The sequence below is a fragment of the Mobula birostris genome, chromosome 9 (assembly GCF_030028105.1).
Source record: "Mobula birostris isolate sMobBir1 chromosome 9, sMobBir1.hap1, whole genome shotgun sequence".
Classification (NCBI taxonomy): domain Eukaryota; kingdom Metazoa; phylum Chordata; class Chondrichthyes; order Myliobatiformes; family Myliobatidae; genus Mobula; species Mobula birostris.
This window is the reverse complement of record NC_092378.1, coordinates 76,291,332-76,319,159: the sequence shown is the minus strand read 5'-3', so window position 1 is coordinate 76,319,159 and position 27,828 is coordinate 76,291,332.

Sequence of the window (27,828 nt, the reverse complement as noted above, 5' to 3'; positions counted from 1 at the left end):
CCCAGCGGTTCCAAGCACCAACTCCTGGCCCTGGAGGCTCCAAGTACCAAGTCCTGGGTCCGGCGGCTCGAAGTACCAAGTCCTGGCTCCAGCGGCTCCAAGTACCAAGTCCTGGCTCCGGAGTCTCCAAGTACCAAGTCCTGGTGCTGGCGGCTCCAAGTCTCAAGTCCTGGCCCCAGCAGCTCCAAATACCACGTCCTGGCCCTGGCAACTCCAAGTCTCAAGTCCTGGCCCCAGCGGTTCTAAGAACCAACTCCTGGCCATGGTGGCTCCACACACCAAGTCCTGGCCCCGGCAGATCCAAGCACCAAGTCCTGGCCCCGGCGGATCCAAGTACTAAGTCCTGGCCCTGGCGGCTCCAGACACCAGGTCCTGGCCCCGGCAGCTCCAAGCACCAAGTCCTGGCCCCGGAGGCTCCAAGTACCAAGTCCTGGCCCCGGCGGCTCCAAGTCTCAAGTCCTGGCCCCGGCAGCTCAGAGCACCAAGTCCTGGCCCCGGAGGCTCCAAGCATCAAGTCCTGCCCCTGGCAGCCTCAAGTACCAAGTCCTGGCCCCGGCAGCTCCAAGTCTCAAGTCCTGGCGCTGGTCGCTCCAAGTTCCAACTCTTGGCCCCGGAGGCTCCAAGTACCAAGTCCTGGCCCCGGCACCTCCAAGTTCCAGCTCCTGGCCCCGGCGGCTCCAAGTACCAAGTCCTGACACCAGCGGCTCCAAGTCTCAAGTCCTGGCCCCGGCGGCTCCAAGCATCAAGTCCTGGCCCCGGCAGCTCCAGGTCTAAAATCCTGGCCCCAGCAGCTCCAAGTACCACGTCTTGGCCCTGGTGGCTCCAACTACTAAGTCCTGGCCCTGGAGGCTCCAAGCATCAGGTCCTGGCCCCGGCGCCTCCGAGTTCCAACTCCTAGCCCTGGTGGCTCCAAGTACCAAGTCCTGGCTCCGGCGGCTCCAAGCATCAAGTCCTGGCCCCGGCAGCTCCAAGTTCCAACTCCTGGCCCCGGCGGCTCCAAGTACCAAGTCCTGGCCCCGGCAGCTCCAAGCATCAAGTCCTGGTCCCGGCGGCTCCAAGTACCAAGTCCTGGCCCCGGAGGCTCCAAGTACCAAGTCCTGGCCCTGGCAGCTCCAAGTCTCAAGTCCTGGTCCCGGCGGCTCCAAGTACCAAGTCCTGGCCCCGGAGGCTCCAAGTACCAAGTCCTGGCCCCGGAGGCTCCAAGTACCAAGTCCTGGCCCCGGCGGCTCCAAGTCTCAAGTCCTGGCCCCAGCAGCTCCAAGTACCACGTTCTGGCCCTGGCGGCCCCAAGTACCAAGTCCTGGCCCCGGAGTCTCCAAGTACTACGTCCTGGCTCCGGCGGCTCCACACACCAAGTCCTAGCCCCGGCAGCTCCACACACCAAGTCCTGGCCCCGGCGGCTCCAAGCATCAAGTCCTGGCCCCGGCACCTCGAAGTTCCAACTCCTGGCCCCGGCGGCTCCAACTACCAAGTCCTGGCTCCAGCGGCTCCAAAAACTAAGTCCTGGCTCTGACCACCCCAAGTACCAAGTCCTGGCCCCAGCGGCTCCACGCACCAAGTCCTATCCCTGGAGGCTCCAAGTACCAAGTCCTAGCCCTGGCAGCTCCAAGTCTAAAGTCCTGGCCCCAGCGGTTCCAAGAACCAACTCCTGGCCCTGGCGGCTCCACACACCAAGTCCTGGCCCCAGCAGCTCCAAGTACCAAGTCCTGGCCCCGGCGGCTCCAAGTACTAAGTCCTGGCCCTGGCGGCTCCAAGCATCAGGTCCTGGCCCTGGCGCCTCCGAGTTCCAACTCCTGGCCCCGGTGGCTCCAAGTACCAAGTCCTGGCCCTGGCAGCTCCAAGTCTCAAGTCCTGGCCCCAGCGGTTCCAAGAACCAACTCATTGCCCTGGAGGCTCCAAGTATCAAGTCCTGGCCCCGATGGCTCCACGCACCAAGTCCTGGCCCCGGCGGCTCGAGGTACCAAGTCTTGGCCCCGGCGGCACCAGGTACCAAGTCCTGGCCCCGGAGGCTCCAAGCTCCAAGTCCTGGCCCCGGTGGCTCCAAGTACCAAGTCCTGGCCCTAGCAGCTCCAAGTACCAAGTCCTGGCCCTGGCAGCTCCAAGTCTCAAGTCCCGGCCCTGGTGGCTCCATGCACCAAGTCCTGGCCCCGGCAGCTCCAAGTCTCAAGTCCCGGCCCCGGTGGCTCCATGCACCAAGTCCTGGCTCCGGCGGCTCCAAGCATCAAGTCCTGGCCCCGGCAGCTCCAAGTTCCAACTCCTGGCCCCGGCGGCTCCAAGTACCAAGTCCTGGCCCCGGCAGCTCCAAGCATCAAGTCCTGGTCCCGGCGGCTCCAAGTACCAAGTCCTGGCCCCGGAGGCTCCAAGTACCAAGTCCTGGCCCTGGCAGCTCCAAGTCTCAAGTCCTGGTCCCGGCGGCTCCAAGTACCAAGTCCTGGCCCCGGAGGCTCCAAGTACCAAGTCCTGGCCCCGGCGGCTCCAAGTCTCAAGTCCTGGCCCCAGCAGCTCCAAGTACCACGTTCTGGCCCTGGCGGCCCCAAGTACCAAGTCCTGGCCCCGGAGTCTCCAAGTACCAAGTCCTGGCCCTGGTCACTCCAAATACCAAGTCCTGGCCCCGGCGGCTCCCAGTACTAAGTCCTGGCCCTGGCGGCTCCACAGAACAAGTCCTGGCCCCGGCAGCCCCAGTACTAAATCCTGGCCCCGGCGGCTCCACACACCAAGTCCTGGCCCCGGCAGCTCCACACACCAAGTCCTGGCCCCGGCGGCTCCAAGCATCAAGTCCTGGCCCCGGCACCTCCAAGTTCCAAATCCTGGCCCCGGCGGCTCCAAGTACCAAGTCCTGACACCAGCGGCTCCAAGTCTCAAGTCCTGGCCCCAGCAGCTCCAAGTACCATGTCCTGGCCCTGGCGGCTCCAAGTACCAAGTCCTGGCCCCGGATGCTCCAAGTATCAAGTCCTGGCCCCGGCGGCTCCAAGCATCAAGTCCTGGCCCCGGCAGCTCCAAGTCTAAAATCCTGGCCCCAGCAGCTCCAAGTACCACGTCTTGGCCCTGGTGGCTCCAAGTACCAAGTCCTGGCCACGGCGGCTCCAAGTACCAAGTCCTGGCCCCGGAGGCTCCAAGTACCATGTCCTGGCCCTGGCGGCTCCAAGTAACAAGTCCTGGCCCCGGAAGCTCCAAGTCTCAAGTCCTGGCCCCAGCGGTTCCAAGCACCAACTCCTGGCCCCGGAGGCTCCAAGTACCATGTCCTGGCCCTGGCGGCTCCAAGTAACAAGTCCTGGCCCCGGAAGCTCCAAGTCTCAAGTCCTGGCCCCAGCGGTTCCAAGCACCAACTCCTGGCCCTGGAGGCTCCAAGTACCAAGTCCTGGGTCCGGCGGCTCGAAGTACCAAGTCCTGGCTCCAGCGGCTCCAAATACTAAGTCCTGGCTCTGACCGCTCCAAGTATCAAGTCCTGGCCCCAGCAGCTCCAAATACCACGTCCTGGCCCTGGCAACTCCAAGTCTCAAGTCCTGGCCCCAGCGGTTCTAAGAACCAACTCCTGGCCATGGTGGCTCCACACACCAAGTCCTGGCCCCGGCAGATCCAAGCACCAAGTCCTGGCCCCGGCGGATCCAAGTACTAAGTCCTGGCCCTGGCGGCTCCAGACACCAGGTCCTGGCCCCGGCAGCTCCAAGCACCAAGTCCTGGCCCCGGAGGCTCCAAGTACCAAGTCCTGGCCCCGGCGGCTCCAAGTCTCAAGTCCTGGCCCCGGCAGCTCAGAGCACCAAGTCCTGGCCCCGGAGGCTCCAAGCATCAAGTCCTGCCCCTGGCAGCCTCAAGTACCAAGTCCTGGCCCCGGCAGCTCCAAGTCTCAAGTCCTGGCGCTGGTCGCTCCAAGTTCCAACTCTTGGCCCCGGAGGCTCCAAGTACCAAGTCCTGGCCCCGGCACCTCCAAGTTCCAGCTCCTGGCCCCGGCGGCTCCAAGTACCAAGTCCTGACACCAGCGGCTCCAAGTCTCAAGTCCTGGCCCCGGCGGCTCCAAGCATCAAGTCCTGGCCCCGGCAGCTCCAAGTCTAAAATCCTGGCCCCAGCAGCTCCAAGTACCACGTCTTGGCCCTGGTGGCTCCAACTACTAAGTCCTGGCCCTGGAGGCTCCAAGCATCAGGTCCTGGCCCCGGCGCCTCCGAGTTCCAACTCCTAGCCCTGGTGGCTCCAAGTACCAAGTCCTGGCTCCGGCGGCTCCAAGCATCAAGTCCTGGTCCCGGCGGCTCCAAGTACCAAGTCCTGGCCCCGGAGGCTCCAAGTACCAAGTCCTGGCCCTGGCAGCTCCAAGTCTCAAGTCCTGGTCCCGGCGGCTCCAAGTACCAAGTCCTGGCCCTGGAGGCTCCAAGTACCAAGTCCTGGCCCCGGAGGCTCCAAGTACCAAGTCCTGGCCCCGGCGGCTCCAAGTCTCAAGTCCTGGCCCCAGCAGCTCCAAGTACCACGTTCTGGCCCTGGCGGCCCCAAGTACCAAGTCCTGGCCCCGGAGTCTCCACGTACTACGTCCTGGCTCCGGCGGCTCCACACACCAAGTCCTAGCCCCGGCAGCTCCACACACCAAGTCCTGGCCCCGGCGGCTCCAAGCATCAAGTCCTGGCCCCGGCACCTCGAAGTTCCAACTCCTGGCCCCGGCGGCTCCAACTACCAAGTCCTGGCTCCAGCGGCTCCAAAAACTAAGTCCTGGCTCTGACCACCCCAAGTACCAAGTCCTGGCCCCAGCGGCTCCACGCACCAAGTCCTATCCCTGGAGGCTCCAAGTACCAAGTCCTAGCCCTGGCAGCTCCAAGTCTAAAGTCCTGGCCCCAGCGGTTCCAAGAACCAACTCCTGGCCCTGGCGGCTCCACACACCAAGTCCTGGCCCCAGCAGCTCCAAGTACCAAGTCCTGGCCCCGGCGGCTCCAAGTACTAAGTCCTGGCCCTGGCGGCTCCAAGCATCAGGTCCTGGCCCTGGCGCCTCCGAGTTCCAACTCCTGGCCCCGGTGGCTCCAAGTACCAAGTCCTGGCCCTGGCAGCTCCAAGTCTCAAGTCCTGGCCCCAGCGGTTCCAAGAACCAACTCATTGCCCTGGAGGCTCCAAGTATCAAGTCCTGGCCCCGATGGCTCCACGCACCAAGTCCTGGCCCCGGCGGCTCCACGCACCAAGTCCTGGCCCCGGCGGCTCGAGGTACCAAGTCTTGGCCCCGGCGGCACCAGGTACCAAGTCCTGGCCCCGGAGGCTCCAAGCTCCAAGTCCTGGCCCCGGTGGCTCCAAGTACCAAGTCCTGGCCCTAGCAGCTCCAAGTACCAAGTCCTGGCCCTGGCAGCTCCAAGTCTCAAGTCCCGGCCCCGGTGGCTCCATGCACCAAGTCCTGGCCCCGGCAGCTCCAAGTCTCAAGTCCCGGCCCCGGTGGCTCCATGCACCAAGTCCTGGCTCCGGCGGCTCCAAGCATCAAGTCCTGGCCCCGGCAGCTCCAAGTTCCAACTCCTGGCCCCGGCGGCTCCAAGTACCAAGTCCTGGCCCCGGCAGCTCCAAGCATCAAGTCCTGGCCCCGGCGGCTCCAAGTCTCAAGTCCTGGCCCCGGCAGCTCAGAGCACCAAGTCCTGGCCCCGGAGGCTCCAAGCATCAAGTCCTGGCCCCGGAGGCTCCAAGCATCAAGTCCTGCCCCTGGCAGCCTCAAGTACCAAGTCCTGGCCCCGGCAGCTCCAAGTCTCAAGTCCTGGCGCTGGTCGCTCCAAGTTCCAACTCTTGGCCCCGGAGGCTCCAAGTACCAAGTCCTGGCCCCGGCACCTCCAAGTTCCAGCTCCTGGCCCCGGCGGCTCCAAGTACCAAGTCCTGACACCAGCGGCTCCAAGTCTCAAGTCCTGGCCCCGGCGGCTCCAAGCATCAAGTCCTGGCCCCGGCAGCTCCAGGTCTAAAATCCTGGCCCCAGCAGCTCCAAGTACCACGTCTTGGCCCTGGTGGCTCCAACTACTAAGTCCTGGCCCTGGAGGCTCCAAGCATCAGGTCCTGGCCCCGGCGCCTCCGAGTTCCAACTCCTAGCCCTGGTGGCTCCAAGTACCAAGTCCTGGCTCCGGCGGCTCCAAGCATCAAGTCCTGGCCCCGGCAGCTCCAAGTTCCAACTCCTGGCCCCGGCGGCTCCAAGTACCAAGTCCTGGCCCCGGCAGCTCCAAGCATCAAGTCCTGGTCCCGGCGGCTCCAAGTACCAAGTCCTGGCCCCGGAGGCTCCAAGTACCAAGTCCTGGCCCTGGCAGCTCCAAGTCTCAAGTCCTGGTCCCGGCGGCTCCAAGTACCAAGTCCTGGCCCCGGAGGCTCCAAGTACCAAGTCCTGGCCCCGGAGGCTCCAAGTACCAAGTCCTGGCCCCGGCGGCTCCAAGTCTCAAGTCCTGGCCCCAGCAGCTCCAAGTACCACGTTCTGGCCCTGGCGGCCCCAAGTACCAAGTCCTGGCCCCGGAGTCTCCAAGTACTACGTCCTGGCTCCGGCGGCTCCACACACCAAGTCCTAGCCCCGGCAGCTCCACACACCAAGTCCTGGCCCCGGCAGCTCCAAGCATCAAGTCCTGGCCCTGGCACCTCGAAGTTCCAACTCCTGGCCCCGGCGGCTCCAACTACCAAGTCCTGGCTCCAGCGGCTCCAAAAACTAAGTCCTGGCTCTGACCACCCCAAGTACCAAGTCCTGGCCCCAGCGGCTCCACGCACCAAGTCCTATCCCTGGAGGCTCCAAGTACCAAGTCCTAGCCCTGGCAGCTCCAAGTCTAAAGTCCTGGCCCCAGCGGTTCCAAGAACCAACTCCTGGCCCTGGCGGCTCCACACACCAAGTCCTGGCCCCAGCAGCTCCAAGTACCAAGTCCTGGCCCCGGCGGCTCCAAGTACTAAGTCCTGGCCCTGGCGGCTCCAAGCATCAGGTCCTGGCCCTGGCGCCTCCGAGTTCCAACTCCTGGCCCCGGTGGCTCCAAGTACCAAGTCCTGGCCCTGGCAGCTCCAAGTCTCAAGTCCTGGCCCCAGCGGTTCCAAGAACCAACTCATTGCCCTGGAGGCTCCAAGTATCAAGTCCTGGCCCCGATGGCTCCACGCACCAAGTCCTGGCCCCGGCGGCTCCACGCACCAAGTCCTGGCCCCGGCGGCTCGAGGTACCAAGTCTTGGCCCCGGCGGCACCAGGTACCAAGTCCTGGCCCCGGAGGCTCCAAGCTCCAAGTCCTGGCCCCGGTGGCTCCAAGTACCAAGTCCTGGCCCTAGCAGCTCCAAGTACCAAGTCCTGGCCCTGGCAGCTCCAAGTCTCAAGTCCCGGCCCCGGTGGCTCCATGCACCAAGTCCTGGCCCCGGCAGCTCCAAGTCTCAAGTCCCGGCCCCGGTGGCTCCATGCACCAAGTCCTGGCTCCGGCGGCTCCAAGCATCAAGTCCTGGCCCCGGCAGCTCCAAGTTCCAACTCTTGGCCCCGGAGGCTCCAAGTACCAAGTCCTGGCCCCGGCACCTCCAAGTTCCAGCTCCTGGCCCCGGCGGCTCCAAGTACCAAGTCCTGACACCAGCGGCTCCAAGTCTCAAGTCCTGGCCCCGGCGGCTCCAAGCATCAAGTCCTGGCCCCGGCAGCTCCAGGTCTAAAATCCTGGCCCCAGCAGCTCCAAGTACCACGTCTTGGCCCTGGTGGCTCCAACTACTAAGTCCTGGCCCTGGAGGCTCCAAGCATCAGGTCCTGGCCCCGGCGCCTCCGAGTTCCAACTCCTAGCCCTGGTGGCTCCAAGTACCAAGTCCTGGCTCCGGCGGCTCCAAGCATCAAGTCCTGGCCCCGGCAGCTCCAAGTTCCAACTCCTGGCCCCGGCGGCTCCAAGTACCAAGTCCTGGCCCCGGCAGCTCCAAGCATCAAGTCCTGGTCCCGGCGGCTCCAAGTACCAAGTCCTGGCCCCGGAGGCTCCAAGTACCAAGTCCTGGCCCTGGCAGCTCCAAGTCTCAAGTCCTGGTCCCGGCGGCTCCAAGTACCAAGTCCTGGCCCCGGAGGCTCCAAGTACCAAGTCCTGGCCCTGGCAGCTCCAAGTCTCAAGTCCTGGTCCCGGCGGCTCCAAGTACCAAGTCCTGGCCCCGGAGGCTCCAAGTACCAAGTCCTGGCCCCGGAGGCTCCAAGTACCAAGTCCTGGCCCCGGCGGCTCCAAGTCTCAAGTCCTGGCCCCAGCAGCTCCAAGTACCACGTTCTGGCCCTGGCGGCCCCAAGTACCAAGTCCTGGCCCCGGAGTCTCCAAGTACTACGTCCTGGCTCCGGCGGCTCCACACACCAAGTCCTAGCCCCGGCAGCTCCACACACCAAGTCCTGGCCCCGGCGGCTCCAAGCATCAAGTCCTGGCCCCGGCACCTCGAAGTTCCAACTCCTGGCCCCGGCGGCTCCAACTACCAAGTCCTGGCTCCAGCGGCTCCAAAAACTAAGTCCTGGCTCTGACCACCCCAAGTACCAAGTCCTGGCCCCAGCGGCTCCACGCACCAAGTCCTATCCCTGGAGGCTCCAAGTACCAAGTCCTAGCCCTGGCAGCTCCAAGTCTAAAGTCCTGGCCCCAGCGGTTCCAAGAACCAACTCCTGGCCCTGGCGGCTTTACACACCAAGTCCTGGCCCCAGCAGCTCCAAGTACCAAGTCCTGGCCCCGGCGGCTCCAAGTACTAAGTCCTGGCCCTGGCGGCTCCAAGCATCAGGTCCTGGCCCTGGCGCCTCCGAGTTCCAACTCCTGGCCCCGGTGGCTCCAAGTACCAAGTCCTGGCCCTGGCAGCTCCAAGTCTCAAGTCCTGGCCCCAGCGGTTCCAAGAACCAACTCATTGCCCTGGAGGCTCCAAGTATCAAGTCCTGGCCCCGATGGCTCCACGCACCAAGTCCTGGCCCCGGCGGCTCCACGCACCAAGTCCTGGCCCCGGCGGCTCGAGGTACCAAGTCTTGGCCCCGGCGGCACCAGGTACCAAGTCCTGGCCCCGGAGGCTCCAAGCTCCAAGTCCTGGCCCCGGTGGCTCCAAGTACCAAGTCCTGGCCCTAGCAGCTCCAAGTACCAAGTCCTGGCCCTGGCAGCTCCAAGTCTCAAGTCCCGGCCCCGGTGGCTCCATGCACCAAGTCCTGGCCCCGGCAGCTCCAAGTCTCAAGTCCCGGCCCCGGTGGCTCCATGCACCAAGTCCTGGCTCCGGCGGCTCCAAGCATCAAGTCCTGGCCCCGGCAGCTCCAAGTTCCAACTCCTGGCCCCGGCGGCTCCAAGTACCAAGTCCTGGCCCCGGCAGCTCCAAGCATCAAGTCCTGGTCCCGGCGGCTCCAAGTACCAAGTCCTGGCCCCGGAGGCTCCAAGTACCAAGTCCTGGCCCTGGCAGCTCCAAGTCTCAAGTCCTGGTCCCGGCGGCTCCAAGTACCAAGTCCTGGCCCCGGAGGCTCCAAGTACCAAGTCCTGGCCCCGGCGGCTCCAAGTCTCAAGTCCTGGCCCCAGCAGCTCCAAGTACCACGTTCTGGCCCTGGCGGCCCCAAGTACCAAGTCCTGGCCCCGGAGTCTCCAAGTACCAAGTCCTGGCCCTGGTCACTCCAAATACCAAGTCCTGGCCCCGGCGGCTCCCAGTACTAAGTCCTGGCCCTGGCGGCTCCACAGAACAAGTCCTGGCCCCGGCAGCCCCAGTACTAAATCCTGGCCCCGGCGGCTCCACACACCAAGTCCTGGCCCCGGCAGCTCCACACACCAAGTCCTGGCCCCGGCGGCTCCAAGCATCAAGTCCTGGCCCCGGCACCTCCAAGTTCCAAATCCTGGCCCCGGCGGCTCCAAGTACCAAGTCCTGACACCAGCGGCTCCAAGTCTCAAGTCCTGGCCCCAGCAGCTCCAAGTACCATGTCCTGGCCCTGGCGGCTCCAAGTACCAAGTCCTGGCCCCGGATGCTCCAAGTATCAAGTCCTGGCCCCGGCGGCTCCAAGCATCAAGTCCTGGCCCCGGCAGCTCCAAGTCTAAAATCCTGGCCCCAGCAGCTCCAAGTACCACGTCTTGGCCCTGGTGGCTCCAAGTACCAAGTCCTGGCCACGGCGGCTCCAAGTACCAAGTCCTGGCCCCGGAGGCTCCAAGTACCATGTCCTGGCCCTGGCGGCTCCAAGTAACAAGTCCTGGCCCCGGAAGCTCCAAGTCTCAAGTCCTGGCCCCAGCGGTTCCAAGCACCAACTCCTGGCCCCGGAGGCTCCAAGTACCATGTCCTGGCCCTGGCGGCTCCAAGTAACAAGTCCTGGCCCCGGAAGCTCCAAGTCTCAAGTCCTGGCCCCAGCGGTTCCAAGCACCAACTCCTGGCCCTGGAGGCTCCAAGTACCAAGTCCTGGGTCCGGCGGCTCGAAGTACCAAGTCCTGGCTCCAGCGGCTCCAAATACTAAGTCCTGGCTCTGACCGCTCCAAGTATCAAGTCCTGGCCCCAGCAGCTCCAAATACCACGTCCTGGCCCTGGCAACTCCAAGTCTCAAGTCCTGGCCCCAGCGGTTCTAAGAACCAACTCCTGGCCATGGTGGCTCCACACACCAAGTCCTGGCCCCGGCAGATCCAAGCACCAAGTCCTGGCCCCGGCGGATCCAAGTACTAAGTCCTGGCCCTGGCGGCTCCAGACACCAGGTCCTGGCCCCGGCAGCTCCAAGCACCAAGTCCTGGCCCCGGAGGCTCCAAGTACCAAGTCCTGGCCCCGGCGGCTCCAAGTCTCAAGTCCTGGCCCCGGCAGCTCAGAGCACCAAGTCCTGGCCCCGGAGGCTCCAAGCATCAAGTCCTGCCCCTGGCAGCCTCAAGTACCAAGTCCTGGCCCCGGCAGCTCCAAGTCTCAAGTCCTGGCGCTGGTCGCTCCAAGTTCCAACTCTTGGCCCCGGAGGCTCCAAGTACCAAGTCCTGGCCCCGGCACCTCCAAGTTCCAGCTCCTGGCCCCGGCGGCTCCAAGTACCAAGTCCTGACACCAGCGGCTCCAAGTCTCAAGTCCTGGCCCCGGCGGCTCCAAGCATCAAGTCCTGGCCCCGGCAGCTCCAAGTTCCAACTCCTGGCCCCGGCGGCTCCAAGTACCAAGTCCTGGCCCCGGCAGCTCCAAGCATCAAGTCCTGGTCCCGGCGGCTCCAAGTACCAAGTCCTGGCCCCGGAGGCTCCAAGTACCAAGTCCTGGCCCTGGCAGCTCCAAGTCTCAAGTCCTGGTCCCGGCGGCTCCAAGTACCAAGTCCTGGCCCCGGAGGCTCCAAGTACCAAGTCCTGGCCCCGGCGGCTCCAAGTCTCAAGTCCTGGCCCCAGCAGCTCCAAGTACCACGTTCTGGCCCTGGCGGCCCCAAGTACCAAGTCCTGGCCCCGGAGTCTCCAAGTACCAAGTCCTGGCCCTGGTCACTCCAAATACCAAGTCCTGGCCCCGGCGGCTCCCAGTACTAAGTCCTGGCCCTGGCGGCTCCACAGAACAAGTCCTGGCCCCGGCAGCCCCAGTACTAAATCCTGGCCCCGGCGGCTCCACACACCAAGTCCTGGCCCCGGCAGCTCCACACACCAAGTCCTGGCCCCGGCGGCTCCAAGCATCAAGTCCTGGCCCCGGCACCTCCAAGTTCCAAATCCTGGCCCCGGCGGCTCCAAGTACCAAGTCCTGACACCAGCGGCTCCAAGTCTCAAGTCCTGGCCCCAGCAGCTCCAAGTACCATGTCCTGGCCCTGGCGGCTCCAAGTACCAAGTCCTGGCCCCGGATGCTCCAAGTATCAAGTCCTGGCCCCGGCGGCTCCAAGCATCAAGTCCTGGCCCCGGCAGCTCCAAGTCTAAAATCCTGGCCCCAGCAGCTCCAAGTACCACGTCTTGGCCCTGGTGGCTCCAAGTACCAAGTCCTGGCCACGGCGGCTCCAAGTACCAAGTCCTGGCCCCGGAGGCTCCAAGTACCATGTCCTGGCCCTGGCGGCTCCAAGTAACAAGTCCTGGCCCCGGAAGCTCCAAGTCTCAAGTCCTGGCCCCAGCGGTTCCAAGCACCAACTCCTGGCCCCGGAGGCTCCAAGTACCATGTCCTGGCCCTGGCGGCTCCAAGTAACAAGTCCTGGCCCCGGAAGCTCCAAGTCTCAAGTCCTGGCCCCAGCGGTTCCAAGCACCAACTCCTGGCCCTGGAGGCTCCAAGTACCAAGTCCTGGGTCCGGCGGCTCGAAGTACCAAGTCCTGGCTCCAGCGGCTCCAAATACTAAGTCCTGGCTCTGACCGCTCCAAGTATCAAGTCCTGGCCCCAGCAGCTCCAAATACCACGTCCTGGCCCTGGCAACTCCAAGTCTCAAGTCCTGGCCCCAGCGGTTCTAAGAACCAACTCCTGGCCATGGTGGCTCCACACACCAAGTCCTGGCCCCGGCAGATCCAAGCACCAAGTCCTGGCCCCGGCGGATCCAAGTACTAAGTCCTGGCCCTGGCGGCTCCAGACACCAGGTCCTGGCCCCGGCAGCTCCAAGCACCAAGTCCTGGCCCCGGAGGCTCCAAGTACCAAGTCCTGGCCCCGGCGGCTCCAAGTCTCAAGTCCTGGCCCCGGCAGCTCAGAGCACCAAGTCCTGGCCCCGGAGGCTCCAAGCATCAAGTCCTGCCCCTGGCAGCCTCAAGTACCAAGTCCTGGCCCCGGCAGCTCCAAGTCTCAAGTCCTGGCGCTGGTCGCTCCAAGTTCCAACTCTTGGCCCCGGAGGCTCCAAGTACCAAGTCCTGGCCCCGGCACCTCCAAGTTCCAGCTCCTGGCCCCGGCGGCTCCAAGTACCAAGTCCTGACACCAGCGGCTCCAAGTCTCAAGTCCTGGCCCCGGCGGCTCCAAGCATCAAGTCCTGGCCCCGGCAGCTCCAAGTCTAAAATCCTGGCCCCAGCAGCTCCAAGTACCACGTCTTGGCCCTGGTGGCTCCAACTACTAAGTCCTGGCCCTGGAGGCTCCAAGCATCAGGTCCTGGCCCCGGCGCCTCCGAGTTCCAACTCCTAGCCCTGGTGGCTCCAAGTACCAAGTCCTGGCTCCGGCGGCTCCAAGCATCAAGTCCTGGCCCCGGCAGCTCCAAGTTCCAACTCCTGGCCCCGGCGGCTCCAAGTACCAAGTCCTGGCCCCGGCAGCTCCAAGCATCAAGTCCTGGTCCCGGCGGCTCCAAGTACCAAGTCCTGGCCCCGGAGGCTCCAAGTACCAAGTCCTGGCCCTGGCAGCTCCAAGTCTCAAGTCCTGGTCCCGGCGGCTCCAAGTACCAAGTCCTGGCCCCGGAGGCTCCAAGTACCAAGTCCTGGCCCCGGAGGCTCCAAGTACCAAGTCCTGGCCCCGGCGGCTCCAAGTCTCAAGTCCTGGCCCCAGCAGCTCCAAGTACCACGTTCTGGCCCTGGCGGCCCCAAGTACCAAGTCCTGGCCCCGGAGTCTCCAAGTACTACGTCCTGGCTCCGGCGGCTCCACACACCAAGTCCTAGCCCCGGCAGCTCCACACACCAAGTCCTGGCCCCGGCGGCTCCAAGCATCAAGTCCTGGCCCCGGCACCTCGAAGTTCCAACTCCTGGCCCCGGCGGCTCCAACTACCAAGTCCTGGCTCCAGCGGCTCCAAAAACTAAGTCCTGGCTCTGACCACCCCAAGTACCAAGTCCTGGCCCCAGCGGCTCCACGCACCAAGTCCTATCCCTGGAGGCTCCAAGTACCAAGTCCTAGCCCTGGCAGCTCCAAGTCTAAAGTCCTGGCCCCAGCGGTTCCAAGAACCAACTCCTGGCCCTGGCGGCTCCACACACCAAGTCCTGGCCCCAGCAGCTCCAAGTACCAAGTCCTGGCCCCGGCGGCTCCAAGTACTAAGTCCTGGCCCTGGCGGCTCCAAGCATCAGGTCCTGGCCCTGGCGCCTCCGAGTTCCAACTCCTGGCCCCGGTGGCTCCAAGTACCAAGTCCTGGCCCTGGCAGCTCCAAGTCTCAAGTCCTGGCCCCAGCGGTTCCAAGAACCAACTCATTGCCCTGGAGGCTCCAAGTATCAAGTCCTGGCCCCGATGGCTCCACGCACCAAGTCCTGGCCCCGGCGGCTCCACGCACCAAGTCCTGGCCCCGGCGGCTCGAGGTACCAAGTCTTGGCCCCGGCGGCACCAGGTACCAAGTCCTGGCCCCGGAGGCTCCAAGCTCCAAGTCCTGGCCCCGGTGGCTCCAAGTACCAAGTCCTGGCCCTAGCAGCTCCAAGTACCAAGTCCTGGCCCTGGCAGCTCCAAGTCTCAAGTCCCGGCCCCGGTGGCTCCATGCACCAAGTCCTGGCCCCGGCGGCTCCAAGTAACAAGTCCTGGCCCCGGAAGCTCCAAGTCTCAAGTCCTGGCCCCAGCGGTTCCAAGCACCAACTCCTGGCCCTGGAGGCTCCAAGTACCAAGTCCTGGGTCCGGCGGCTCGAAGTACCAAGTCCTGGCTCCAGCGGCTCCAAATACTAAGTCCTGGCTCTGACCGCTCCAAGTATCAAGTCCTGGCCCCAGCAGCTCCAAATACCACGTCCTGGCCCTGGCAACTCCAAGTCTCAAGTCCTGGCCCCAGCGGTTCTAAGAACCAACTCCTGGCCATGGTGGCTCCACACACCAAGTCCTGGCCCCGGCAGATCCAAGCACCAAGTCCTGGCCCCGGCGGATCCAAGTACTAAGTCCTGGCCCTGGCGGCTCCAGACACCAGGTCCTGGCCCCGGCAGCTCCAAGCACCAAGTCCTGGCCCCGGAGGCTCCAAGTACCAAGTCCTGGCCCCGGCGGCTCCAAGTCTCAAGTCCTGGCCCCGGCAGCTCAGAGCACCAAGTCCTGGCCCCGGAGGCTCCAAGCATCAAGTCCTGCCCCTGGCAGCCTCAAGTACCAAGTCCTGGCCCCGGCAGCTCCAAGTCTCAAGTCCTGGCGCTGGTCGCTCCAAGTTCCAACTCTTGGCCCCGGAGGCTCCAAGTACCAAGTCCTGGCCCCGGCACCTCCAAGTTCCAGCTCCTGGCCCCGGCGGCTCCAAGTACCAAGTCCTGACACCAGCGGCTCCAAGTCTCAAGTCCTGGCCCCGGCGGCTCCAAGCATCAAGTCCTGGCCCCGGCAGCTCCAGGTCTAAAATCCTGGCCCCAGCAGCTCCAAGTACCACGTCTTGGCCCTGGTGGCTCCAACTACTAAGTCCTGGCCCTGGAGGCTCCAAGCATCAGGTCCTGGCCCCGGCGCCTCCGAGTTCCAACTCCTAGCCCTGGTGGCTCCAAGTACCAAGTCCTGGCTCCGGCGGCTCCAAGCATCAAGTCCTGGCCCCGGCAGCTCCAAGTTCCAACTCCTGGCCCCGGCGGCTCCAAGTACCAAGTCCTGGCCCCGGCAGCTCCAAGCATCAAGTCCTGGTCCCGGCGGCTCCAAGTACCAAGTCCTGGCCCCGGAGGCTCCAAGTACCAAGTCCTGGCCCTGGCAGCTCCAAGTCTCAAGTCCTGGTCCCGGCGGCTCCAAGTACCAAGTCCTGGCCCCGGAGGCTCCAAGTACCAAGTCCTGGCCCCGGAGGCTCCAAGTACCAAGTCCTGGCCCCGGCGGCTCCAAGTCTCAAGTCCTGGCCCCAGCAGCTCCAAGTACCACGTTCTGGCCCTGGCGGCCCCAAGTACCAAGTCCTGGCCCCGGAGTCTCCAAGTACTACGTCCTGGCTCCGGCGGCTCCACACACCAAGTCCTAGCCCCGGCAGCTCCACACACCAAGTCCTGGCCCCGGCGGCTCCAAGCATCAAGTCCTGGCCCCGGCACCTCGAAGTTCCAACTCCTGGCCCCGGCGGCTCCAACTACCAAGTCCTGGCTCCAGCGGCTCCAAAAACTAAGTCCTGGCTCTGACCACCCCAAGTACCAAGTCCTGGCCCCAGCGGCTCCACGCACCAAGTCCTATCCCTGGAGGCTCCAAGTACCAAGTCCTAGCCCTGGCAGCTCCAAGTCTAAAGTCCTGGCCCCAGCGGTTCCAAGAACCAACTCCTGGCCCTGGCGGCTCCACACACCAAGTCCTGGCCCCAGCAGCTCCAAGTACCAAGTCCTGGCCCCGGCGGCTCCAAGTACTAAGTCCTGGCCCTGGCGGCTCCAAGCATCAGGTCCTGGCCCTGGCGCCTCCGAGTTCCAACTCCTGGCCCCGGTGGCTCCAAGTACCAAGTCCTGGCCCTGGCAGCTCCAAGTCTCAAGTCCTGGCCCCAGCGGTTCCAAGAACCAACTCATTGCCCTGGAGGCTCCAAGTATCAAGTCCTGGCCCCGATGGCTCCACGCACCAAGTCCTGGCCCCGGCGGCTCCACGCACCAAGTCCTGGCCCCGGCGGCTCGAGGTACCAAGTCTTGGCCCCGGCGGCACCAGGTACCAAGTCCTGGCCCCGGAGGCTCCAAGCTCCAAGTCCTGGCCCCGGTGGCTCCAAGTACCAAGTCCTGGCCCTAGCAGCTCCAAGTACCAAGTCCTGGCCCTGGCAGCTCCAAGTCTCAAGTCCCGGCCCCGGTGGCTCCATGCACCAAGTCCTGGCCCCGGCAGCTCCAAGTCTCAAGTCCCGGCCCCGGTGGCTCCACGCACCAAGTCCTGGCCCCGGCAGCTCCACGCACCAAGTCCTGGCCCCGGCGATTCGAGGTACCAAGTCTTGGCCCCTTGGCTCCAGGTACCAAGTCCTGGCCCCAGCAGCTCCAAGTACAAAGTCCTGGCCCCAGTGGCTCCAGGTTCCAATTCCTGGCCCCGGCGGCTCCAAGTACCAAGTCTTCGCCCTGGCGGCTCCAGGTACCAAGTCCTAGCCCCAGCAGCTCTAAGTACCAAGTCCTGGCCCCAGTGGCTCCAAGTTCCAATTCCTGGCCCCAGCAGCTTCAAGTACCAAGTCCTGGCCCAGGAGGCTCCAAGTACCAAGTCCTGGCCCTGCCAGTTCCAAGCACCAAGTCCTGGCTCCGGTGGCTCCAAGTACCAAGTCCTGGCCTCGATGGCTCCAAGTACTAAGTCCTGGCCCTGGCGGCTCCAGACACCAGGTCCTGGCCCCGGCAGCTCCAAGCACCAAGTCCTGGCCCTGGAGGCTCCAAGTACCAAGTCCTGGCCCTGGCAGCTCCAAGTCTCAAGTCCTGGCCCCAGCGGTTCCAAGAACCAACTCATTGCCCTGGAGGCTCCAAGTATCAAGTCCTGGCCCCGATGGCTCCACGCACCAAGTCCTGGCCCCGGCGGCTCCACGCACCAAGTCCTGGCCCCGGCGGCTCGAGGTACCAAGTCTTGGCCCCGGCGGCACCAGGTACCAAGTCCTGGCCCCGGAGGCTCCAAGCTCCAAGTCCTGGCCCCGGTGGCTCCAAGTACCAAGTCCTGGCCCTAGCAGCTCCAAGTACCAAGTCCTGGCCCTGGCAGCTCCAAGTCTCAAGTCCCGGCCCCGGTGGCTCCATGCACCAAGTCCTGGCCCCGGCAGCTCCAAGTCTCAAGTCCCGGCCCCGGTGGCTCCACGCACCAAGTCCTGGCCCCGGCAGCTCCACGCACCAAGTCCTGGCCCCGGCGGTTCGAGGTACCAAGTCTTGGCCCCTTGGCTCCAGGTACCAAGTCCTGGCCCCAGCAGCTCCAAGTACAAAGTCCTGGCCCCAGTGGCTCCAGGTTCCAATTCCTGGCCCCGGCGGCTCCAAGTACCAAGTCCTGGCCCCGGCGGCTCCAGGTACCAAGTCCTAGCCCCAGCAGCTCTAAGTAACAAGTCCTGGCCCCAGTGGCTCCAAGTTGCAATTCCTGGCCCCAGCAGCTTCAAGTACCAAGTCCTGGCCCAGGAGGCTCCAAGTACCAAGTCCTGGCCCTGCCAGCTCCAAGCACCAAGTCCTGGCTCCGGTGGCTCCAAGTACCAAGTCCTGGCCTCGATGGCTCCAAGTACTAAGTCCTGGCCCTGGCGGCTCCAGACACCAGGTCCTGGCCCCGGCAGCTCCAAGCACCAAGTCCTGGCCCTGGAGGCTCCAAGTACCAAGTCCTGGCCCTGGCAGCCTCAAGTACCAAGTCCTGGCCCCGGCAGCTCCAAGTCTCAAGTCCTGGCGCTGGTCGCTCCAAGTTCCAACTCTTGGCCCCGGAGGCTCCAAGTACCAACTCCTGGCCCCAGCGGCTCCAAGTACCAAGTCCTGGCCCTGGAGGCTCCAAGTATCAAGTCCTGGCCCTGGTCGCTCCAATTACCAAGTCCTGGCCCCGGCGGCTCCAATTACCAAGTCCTGGCCCTGGTCACTGCAAGTACCAAGTCCTGGCCCCGGCGGCTCCAAAAACTAAGTCCTGGCTCTGACCACCCCAAGTACCAAGTCCTGGCCCCAGCGGTTCCAAGAACCAACTCCTGGCCCTGGCGGCTCCACACACCAAGTCCTGGCCCCAGCAGCTCCAAGTACCAAGTCCTGGCCCCGTCGCCTGCAAGTACTAAGTCCTGGCCCTGGCGGCTCCAAGCATCAGGTCCTGGCCCTGGCGCCTCCGAGTTCCAACTCCTGGCCCCGGTGGCTCCAAGTACCAAGTCCTGGCCCTGGCAGCTCCAAGTCTCAAGTCCTAGCCCTGGTCGCTCCAAGTACCAAGTCCTGGCCCCGGCGGCTCCAAGTACCAAGTCCTGGCCCTGGTCACTCCAAGTACCAAGTCCTGGCCCCAGCGGATGCAAGCACCAAGCCCTGGCCCCGGCAGCTCCAAGTACCAAGTCCTGGCCTTGGCGGCTCCAAGTCTCAAGTCCTGGCCCCAGCAGCTCCAAGTACAAAGTCCTGGCCCAGGAGGCTCCAAGTACCAAGTCGTGGCCCCAGCGGCTTCAAGCACCAAATCCTGGCCCCGGCAGCTCCAAGCACCAAGTCCTGGCTCCGGTGGCTCCAAGTACCAAGTCCTGGCCCCGATGGCTCCAAGTCTCAAGTCCTGGCCCCGGCGGCTCCAAGTACTAAGTCCTGGCCCTGGCGGCTCCACACACCAAGTCCTAGCCCCGGCAGCTCCTCACACCAAGTCTTGGCCCCGGCGGCTGCAAGTTCCTACTCCTGGCCCCCGTGGCTCCAAGTACCAAGTCCTGGCTCCGGCGGCTCCAAGCATCCAGTATGGCCCCGGCAGCTCCAAGATCCAACTCCTGGCCCCGGCGGCTCCAAGTACCTAGTCCTGGCCCCGGAGGCTCCAGGTACCAAATCCTGGCCCCGGAGTCTCCAAGTACGAAGTCCTGGCGCCAGCGGCTCCAAGTCTCAAGTCCTGGCCCTGGCAGCTCCCAGTACTAAGTCCTGGCCCTGGTGGATCCACACACCAAATCCTGGCCCCGGAGGCTCCAAGTACCAAGTCCTGGCCCAGGCAGCTCCAAGCTTCAAGTCCTGGCCCTGGCGGCTCCAAGTTCCAACTCCTGGCCCCGGCGGCTCCAAGTCTCAAGTCCTGGCCCTGGAGGCTCCAAGTACCAAATCATGGCCCCGGAGGCTCCAAGTACCAAGTCCTGGCCCCGGCGGCTCCAAGTACCAAGCCCTGGCCCTGGTCACTCCAAGTACCAAGTCCTGGCCCCAGCAGCTGCAAGCACCAAGCCCTGGCCTCGGCAGCTCGAAGTACCAACTCCTGGCCTCGGCGGCTCCAAGTCTCAAGTCCTGGCCCCGGCGGCTCCACGCACCAAGTCCTGGCCCAGGAGGCTCCAAGTACCAAGTCCTGGGTCCGGCGGCTCGAAGTACCAAGTCCTGGCTCCAGCGGCTCCAAATACTAAGTCCTGGCTCTGACCGCTCCAAGTACCAAGTCCTGGCTCCGGAGTCTCCAAGTACCAAGTCCTGGTGCTGGCGGCTCCAAGTTTCAAGTCCTGGCCCCAGCAGCTCCAAATACCACGTCCTGGCCCTGGATAACTCCAAGTCTCAAGTCCTGGCCCCAGCGGTTCCAAGAACCAACTCCTGGCCCTGGTGGCTCCACACACCAAGTCCTGGCCCCGGCAGCTCCAAGCACCAAGTCCTGGCCCCGGCGGCTCCAAGTCTCAAGTCCTGGCCCCGGCAGCTCAGAGCACCAAGTCCTGGCCCTGGCAGCCTCAAGTACCAAGTCCTGGCCCCGGCAGCTCCAAGTCTCAAGTCCTGGCGCTGGTCGCTCCAAGTTCCAACTCTTGGCCCCGGAGGCTCCAAGTACCAACTCCTGGCCCCAGCGGCTCCAAGTACCAAGTCCTGGCCCTGGAGGCTCCAAGTATCAAGACCTGGCCCTGGTCGCTCCAATTACCAAGTCCTGGCCCCGGCGGCTCCAATTACCAAGTCCTGGCCCTGGTCACTGCAAGTACCAAGTCCTGGCCCCAGCGGCTGCAAGCACCAAGTCCTGGCGCTGGCAGCTCCAAGTACCAAGTCCTGCCCCCGGCATCTCCAAGTCTCAAGTCCTGGCCCCAGCAGCTCCAAGTACCACGTCCTGGCCCTGGCGTCTCCAAGTACCAAGTCCTGGCCACGGAGTCTCCAAGTACCAAGTCCTGGCCCTGGTCACTCCAAATACCAAGTCCTGGCCCCGGCGGCTCCCAGTACTAAGTCCTGGCCGTGGCGGCTCCACAGAACAAGTCCTGGCCCCGGCGGCCCCAGTACTAAATCCTGGCCCCGGCGGCTCCACACACCAAGTCCTGGCCCCGGCGGCTCCAAGCATCAAGTCCTGGCCCCGGCACCTCGAAGTTCCAACTCCTGGCCCCGGCGGCTCCAAGTACCAAGTCCTGACCCCAGCGGCTCCAAGTCTCAAGTCCTGGCCCCAGCAGCTCCAAGTACCATGTCCTGGCCCTGGCGGCTCCAAGTACCAAGTCCTGGCCCCGGAGGCTCCAAGTACCAAGTCCTGGCCCCGGCGGCTCCAAGCACCAAGTCTTGGCCCCGGCAGCTCCAAGTACCACGTCTTGGCCCTGGTGGCTCCAAGTACTAAGTCCTGGCCCTGGAGGCTCCAAGTACTAAGTCCTGGCCCTGGAGGCTCCAAGCATCAGGTCCTGGCCCCGGCGCCTCCGAGTTCCAACTCCTAGCCCTGGTGGCTCCAAGTACCAAGTCCTGGCTCCGGCGGCTCCAAGCATCAAGTCCTGGCCCCGGCAGCTCCAAGTTCCAACTCCTGGCCCCGGCGGCTCCAAGTACCAAGTCCTGGCCCTGGCAGCTCCAAGTCTCAAGTCCTGGTCCCGGCGGCTCCAAGTACCAAGTCCTGGCCCCGGAGGCTCCAAGTACTAAGTCCTGGCCCCGGCGGCTCCAAGTCTCAAGTCCTGGCCCTGGTCGCTCCAAGTACCAAGTCCTGGCCCCGGCGGCTCCAAGTGCCAAGTCCTGGCCCTGGTCACTCCAAGTACCAAGTCCTGGCCCCAGCGGATGCAAGCACCAAGCCCTGGCCCCGTCAGCTCCAAGTACCAAGTCCTGGCCTTGGCGGCTCCAAGTCTCAAGTCCTGGCCCCAGCAGCTCCAAGTACAAAGTCCTGGCCCAGGAGGCTCCAAGTACCAAGTCGTGGCCCCAGCGGCTTCAAGCACCAAATCCTGGCCCCGGCAGCTCCAAGCACCATGTCCTGGCTCCGGTGGCTCCAAGTACCAAGTCCTGGCCCCGATGGCTCCAAGTCTCAAGTCCTGGCCCCGGCGGCTCCAAGTACTAAGTCCTGGCCCTGGCGGCTCCACGCACCAAGTCCTAGCCCCGGCAGCTCCTCACACCAAGTCCTGGCCCCGGCGGCTGCAAGTTCCTACTCCTGGCCCCCGTGGCTCCAAGTACCAAGTCCTGGCTCCGGCGGCTCCAAGCATCCAGTATGGCCCCGGCAGCTCCAAGATCCAACTCCTGGCCCCGGCGGCTCCAAGTACCTAGTCCTGGCCCCGGAGGCTCCAGGTACCAAATCCTGGCCCCGGAGTCTCCAAGTACGAAGTCCTGGCGCCAGCGGCTCCAAGTCTCAAGTCCTGGCCCTGGCAGCTCCCAGAACTAAGTCCTGGCCCTGGTGGCTCCACACACCAAATCATGGCCCCAGAGGCTCCAAGTACCAAGTCCTGGCCCCGGCAGCTCCAAGCTTCAAGTCCTGGCCCTGGCGGCTCCAAGTTCCAACTGCTGGCCCCGGCGGCTCCAAGTCTCAAGTCCTGGCCCTGGAGGCTCCAAGTACCAAAGCCTGGCCCCGGAGGCTCCAAGTACCAAGTCCTGGCCCCGGCGGCTCCAAGTACCAAGTCCTGGCCCTGGTCACTCCAAGTACCAAGTCCTGGCCCCGGCGGCTCCAAGCACCAAGTCCTGTTCCTGGAGGCTCCAAGTACCAAGTCCTGGCCTTGGAGGCTCCAAGTACCCAGTCTTGGCCCCGGCGGCTCCAGGTACCAAGTCCTGGCCCCGGAGGCTCCAAGCTCCAAGTCCTGGCCCCGGTGGCTCCAAGTACCAAGTCCTGGCCCTAGCAGCTCCAAGTACCAAGTCCTGGCCCTGGCAGCTCCAAGTCTCAAGTCCCGGCCCCGGTGCCTCCATGCACCAAGTCCTGGCCCCGGCAGCTCCAAGTACCAAGTCCTGGCCTTGGCGGCTCCAAGTCTCAAGTCCTGGCCCCAGCAGCTCCAAGTACAAAGTCCTGGCCCAGGAGGCTCCAAGTACCAAGTCATGGCCCCAGCAGCTTCAAGCACCAAATCCTGGCCCCGGCAGCTCCAAGCACCAAGTCCTGGCTCCGGTGGCTCCAAGTACCAAGTCCTGGCCCCGATGGCTCCAATCATCAAGTCCTGGCCCCGGCAGCTCCAAGTCTAAAATCCTGGCCCCAGCAGCTCCAAGTACCACGTCTTGGCCCTGGTGGCTCCAAGTACTAAGTCCTGGCCCTGGAGGCTCCAAGCATCAGGTCCTGGCCCCGGCGCCTCCGAGTTCCAACTCCTAGCCCTGGTGGCTCCAAGTACCAAGTCCTGGCTCCGGCGGCTCCAAGCAGCAAGTCCTGGTCCCGGCAGCTCCAAGTTCCAACTCCTGGCCCCGGCGGCTCCAAGTACCAAGTCCTGGCCCCGGCGGCTCCAAGTACCAAGTCCTGGCCCCGGAGGCTCCAAGTACCAAGTCCTGGCCCCGGCGGCTCCAAGTCTCAAGTCCTGGCCCCAGCAGCTCCAAGTACCAAGTCCTGGCCCTGGAGTCTCCAAGTACTACGTCCTGGCTCCGGTGGCTCCACACACCAAGTCCTAGCCCCGGCAGCTCCACACACCAAGTCCTGGCCCCGGCGGCTCCAAGCATCAAGTCCTGGCCCCGGCAGCTCCAAGTTCCAACTCCTGGCCCCGGCGGCTCCAAGTACCAAGTCCTGGCCCCGGCGGCTCCAAGTACCAAGTCCTGGCCCCGGCGGCTCCAAAAACTAAGTCCTGGCTCTGACCACCCCAAGTACCAAGTCCTGGCCCCAGCGGCTCCACGCACCAAGTCCTATCCCTGGAGGCTCTAAGTACCAAGTCCTAGCCCTGGCAGCTCCAAGTCTAAAGTCCTGGCCCCAGCGGTTCCAAGAACCAACTGCTGGCCCTGGCGGCTCCACACACCAAGTCCTGGCCCCAGCAGCTCCAAGTACCAAGTCCTGGCCCCGGCGGCTCCAAGTACCAAGTCCTGGCCCTGGCAGCTCCAAGTCTCAAGTCCCGGCCCCGGTGCCTCCATGCACCAAGTCCTGGCCCCGGCAGCTCCAAGTCTCAAGTCCCGGCCCCGGTGGCTCCACGCACCAAGTCCTGGCCCCGGCAGCTCCACGCACCAAGTCCTGGCCCCAGCGGCTCGAGGTACCAAGTCTTGGCCCCTTGGCTCCAGGTACCAAGTCCTGGACCCAGCAGCTCCAAGTACAAAGTCCTAGCCCCAGTGGCTCCAGGTTCCAATTCCTGGCCCCGGCGGCTCCAAGTACCAAGTCTTAGCCCCGGCAGCTCCAAGTACCAAGTCCTGGCCCCGGCGGCTCCAAGTCTCAAGTCCTGGCCCCAGCAGCTCCAAGTACCAACTCCTGGCCCCGGCAGCTCCAAGTCTCAAGTCCTGGCCCCAGCGGTTCCAAGAACCAACTCCTGGCCCTGGAGGCTCCAAGTATCAAGTCCTGGCCCTGGTCACTCCAAGTACCAAGTCTTGGCCCCAGCGGCTGCAAGCATCAAGCAGTGGCTCCGGCAGCTCCAAGTACCAAGTCCTGGCATCGGCGGCTCCAAGTCTCAAGTCCTGGCCCTGGCAGCTCCAAGTCTCAAGTCCTGGCCCCGGCAGCTCCAAGTCTCAAGTCCTGGCGCTGGTCGCTCCAAGTTCCAACTCTTGGCCCCGGAGGCTCCAAGTACCAACTCCTGGCCCCAGCGGCTCCAAGTACCAAGTCCTGGCCCTGGAGGCTCCAAGTATCAAGACCTGGCCCTGGTCGCTCCAATTACCAAGTCCTGGCCCTGGTCACCGCAAGTACCAAGTCCTGGCCCCAGCGGCTGCAAGCACCAAGTCCTGGCGCTGGCAGCTCCAAGTACCAAGTCCTGCCCCCGGCATCTCCAAGTCTCAAGTCCTGGCCCCAGCAGCTCCAAGTACCACGTCCTGGCCCTGGCGTCTCCAAGTACCAAGTCCTGGCCCCGGAGTCTAGAAGTACCAAGTCCTGGCCCTGGTCACTCCAAATACCAAGTCCTGGCCCCGGCGGCTCCCAGTACTAAGTCCTGGCCCTGGCGGCTCCACAGAACAAGTCCTGGCCCCGGCGGCCCCAGTACTAAATCCTGGCCCCGGCGGCTCCACACACCAAGTCCTGGCCCCGGCGGCTCCAAGCATCAAGTCCTGGCCCCGGCACCTCGAAGTTCCAACTCCTGGCCCCGGCGGCTCCAAGTACCAAGTCCTGACCCCAGCGGCTCCAAGTCTCAAGTCCTGTCCCCAGCAGCTCCAAGTACCATGTCCTGGCCCTGGCGGCTCCAAGTACCAAGTCCTGGCCCCGGAGGCTCCAAGTACCAAGTCCTGGCCCCGGCGGCTCCAAGCATCAAGTCTTGGCCCCGGCAGCTCCAAGTCTAAAATCCTGGCCCCAGCAGCTCCAAGTACCACGTCTTGGCCCTGGTGGCTCCAAGTACTAAGTCCTGGCCCTGGAGGCTCCAAGTACTAAGTCCTGGCCCTGGAGGCTCCAAGCATCAGGTCCTGGCCCCGGCGCCTCCGAGTTCCAACTCCTAGCCCTGGTGGCTCCAAGTACCAAGTCCTGGCTCCGGCGGCTCCAAGCATCAAGTCCTGGCCCCGGCAGCTCCAAGTTCCAACTCCTGGCCCCGGCGGCTCCAAGTACCAAGTCCTGGCCCTGGCAGCTCCAAGTCTCAAGTCCTGGTCCCGGCGGCTCCAAGTACCAAGTCCTGGCCCTGGTCGCTCCAAGTACCAAGTCCTGGCCCCGGCGGCTCCAAGTGCCAAGTCCTGGCCCTGGTCACTCCAAGTACCAAGTCCTGGCCCCAGCGGATGCAAGCACCAATCCCTGGCCCCGTCAGCTCCAAGTACCAAGTCCTGGCCTTGGCGGCTCCAAGTCTCAAGTCCTGGCCCCAGCAGCTCCAAGTACAAAGTCCTGGCCCAGGAGGCTCCAAGTACCAAGTCGTGGCCCCAGCGGCTTCAAGCACCAAATCCTGGCCCCGGCAGCTCCAAGCACCATGTCCTGGCTCCGGTGGCTCCAAGTACCAAGTCCTGGCCCCGATGGCTCCAAGTCTCAAGTCCTGGCCCCGGCGGCTCCAAGTACTAAGCCCTGGCCCTGGCGGCTCCACACACCAAGTCCTAGCCCCGGCAGCTCCACACACCAAGTCCTAGCCCCGGCAGCTCCTCACACCAAGTCCTGGCCCCGGCGGCTGCAAGTTCCTACTCCTGGCCCCCGTGGCTCCAAGTACCAAGTCCTGGCTCCGGCGGCTCCAAGCATCCAGTATGGCCCCGGCAGCTCCAAGATCCAACTCCTGGCCCCGGCGGCTCCAAGTACCTAGTCCTGGCCCCGGAGGCTCCAGGTACCAAATCCTGGCCCCGGAGTCTCCAAGTACGAAGTCCTGGCGCCAGCGGCTCCAAGTCTCAAGTCCTGGCCCTGGCAGCTCCCAGTACTAAGTCCTGGCCCTGGTGGCTCCACACACCAAATCCTGGCCCCGGAGGCTCCAAGTACCAAGTCCTGGCCCCGGCAGCTCCAAGCTTCAAGTCCTGGCCCTGGCGGCTCCAAGTTCCAACTCCTGGCCCCGGCGGCTCCAAGTCTCAAATCCTGGCCCTGGAGGCTCCAAGTACCAAATCCTGGCCCCGGAGGCTCCAAGTACCAAGTCCTGGCCCCGGCGGCTCCAAGTACCAAGTCCTGGCCCTGGTCACTCCAAGTACCAAGTCCTGGCCCCGGCGGCTCCAAGCACCAAGTCCTGTTCCTGGAGGCTCCAAGTACCAAGTCCTGGCCTTGGAGGCTCCAAGTACCCAGTCTTGGCCCCGGCGGCTCCAGGTACCAAGTCCTGGCCCCGGAGGCTCCAAGCTCCAAGTCCTGGCCCCGGTGGCTCCAAGTACCAAGTCCTGGCCCTAGCAGCTCCAAGTACCAAGTCCTGGCCCTGGCAGCTCCAAGTCTCAAGTCCTGGCCCCGGTGGCTCCATGCACCAAGTCCTGGCGCCGGCAGCTCCACGCACCAAGTCCTGGCCCCAGCGGCTCGAGGTACCAAGTGTTGGCCCCTTGGCTCCAGGTACCAAGTCCTGGACCCAGCAGCTCCAAGTACAAAGTCCTAGCCCCAGTGGCTCCAGGTTCCAATTCCTGGCCCCGGCGGCTCCAAGTACCAAGTCTTAGCCCCGGCAGCTCCAAGTACCAAGTCCTGGCCCCGGCGGCTCCAAGTCTCAAGTCCTGGCCCCAGCGGTTCCAAGAACCAACTCCTGGCCCTGGAGGCTCCAAGTATCAAGTCCTGGCCCCGGCAGCTCCAAGTTCCAACTCCTGGCCCCGGCGGCTCCAAGTACCAAGTCCTGGCCCCGGCGGCTCCAAGTACCAAGTCCTGGCCCTGGCAGCTCCAAGTCTCAAGTCTTGGTCCCGGCGGCTCCAAGTACCAAGTCCTGGCCCCGGAGGCTCCAAGTACCAAGTCCTGGCCCCGGCGGCTCCAAGTCTCAAGTCCTGGCCCTGGTCGCTCCAAGTACCAAGTCCTGGCCCCGGCGGCTCCAAGTACCAAGTCCTGGCCCTGGTCACTCCAAGTACCAAGTCCTGGCCCCAGCGGATGCAAGCACCAAGCCCTGGCCCCGGCAGCTCCAAGTACCAAGTCCTGGCCTTGGCGGCTCCAAGTCTCAAGTCCTGGCCCCAGCAGCTCCAAGTACAAAGTCCTGGCCCAGGAGGCTCCAAGTACCAAGTCGTGGCCCCAGCAGCTTCAAGCACCAAATCCTGGCCCCGGCAGCTCCAAGCACCAAGTCCTGGCTCCGGTGGCTCCAAGTACCAAGTCCTGGCCCCGATGGCTCCAAGCATCAAGTCCTGGCCCCGGCAGCTCCAAGTCTAAAATCCTGGCCCCAGCAGCTCCAAGTACCACGTCTTGGCCCTGGTGGCTCCAAGAACCAACTCCTGGCCCTGGAGGCTCCAAGTATCAAGTCCTGGCCCTGGTCACTCCAAGTACCAAGTCCTGGCCCCGGAGGCTCCAAGTACCAAGTCCTGGCCCTGGTCACTCCAAGTACCAAGTCCTGGTCCCAGCGGCTGCAAGCATCAAGCAGTGGCTCCGGCAGCTCCAAGTACCAAGTCCTGGCCCCAGCGGTTTCAAGCACCAAGTCCTGGCCCCGGCAGCTCCAAGCACCAAGTCCTGGCCCCAGTGGCTCGAAGTACCAAGTCCTGGCTCCAGCGGCTCCAAATACTAAATCCTGGCTCTGACCGCTCCAAGTGACAAGTCCAGCCTCTGACCGCTCCAAGTCTCAAGTCCTGGCCCCGGAGGCTCCAAGATCCAAGTCCTGGCCCCGATGGCTCCAAGCATCAAGTCCTGGCCCCGGCAGCTCCAAGTCTAAAATCCTGGCCCCAGCAGCTCCAAGTACCACGTCTTGGCCCTGGTGGCTCCAAGAACCAACTCCTGGCCCTGGAGGCTCCAAGTATCAAGTCCTGGCCCTGGTCACTCCAAGTACCAAGTCCTGGCCCCGGAGGCTCCAAGTACCAAGTCCTGGCCCTGGTCACTCCAAGTACCAAGTCCTGGTCCCAGCGGCTGCAAGCATCAAGCAGTGG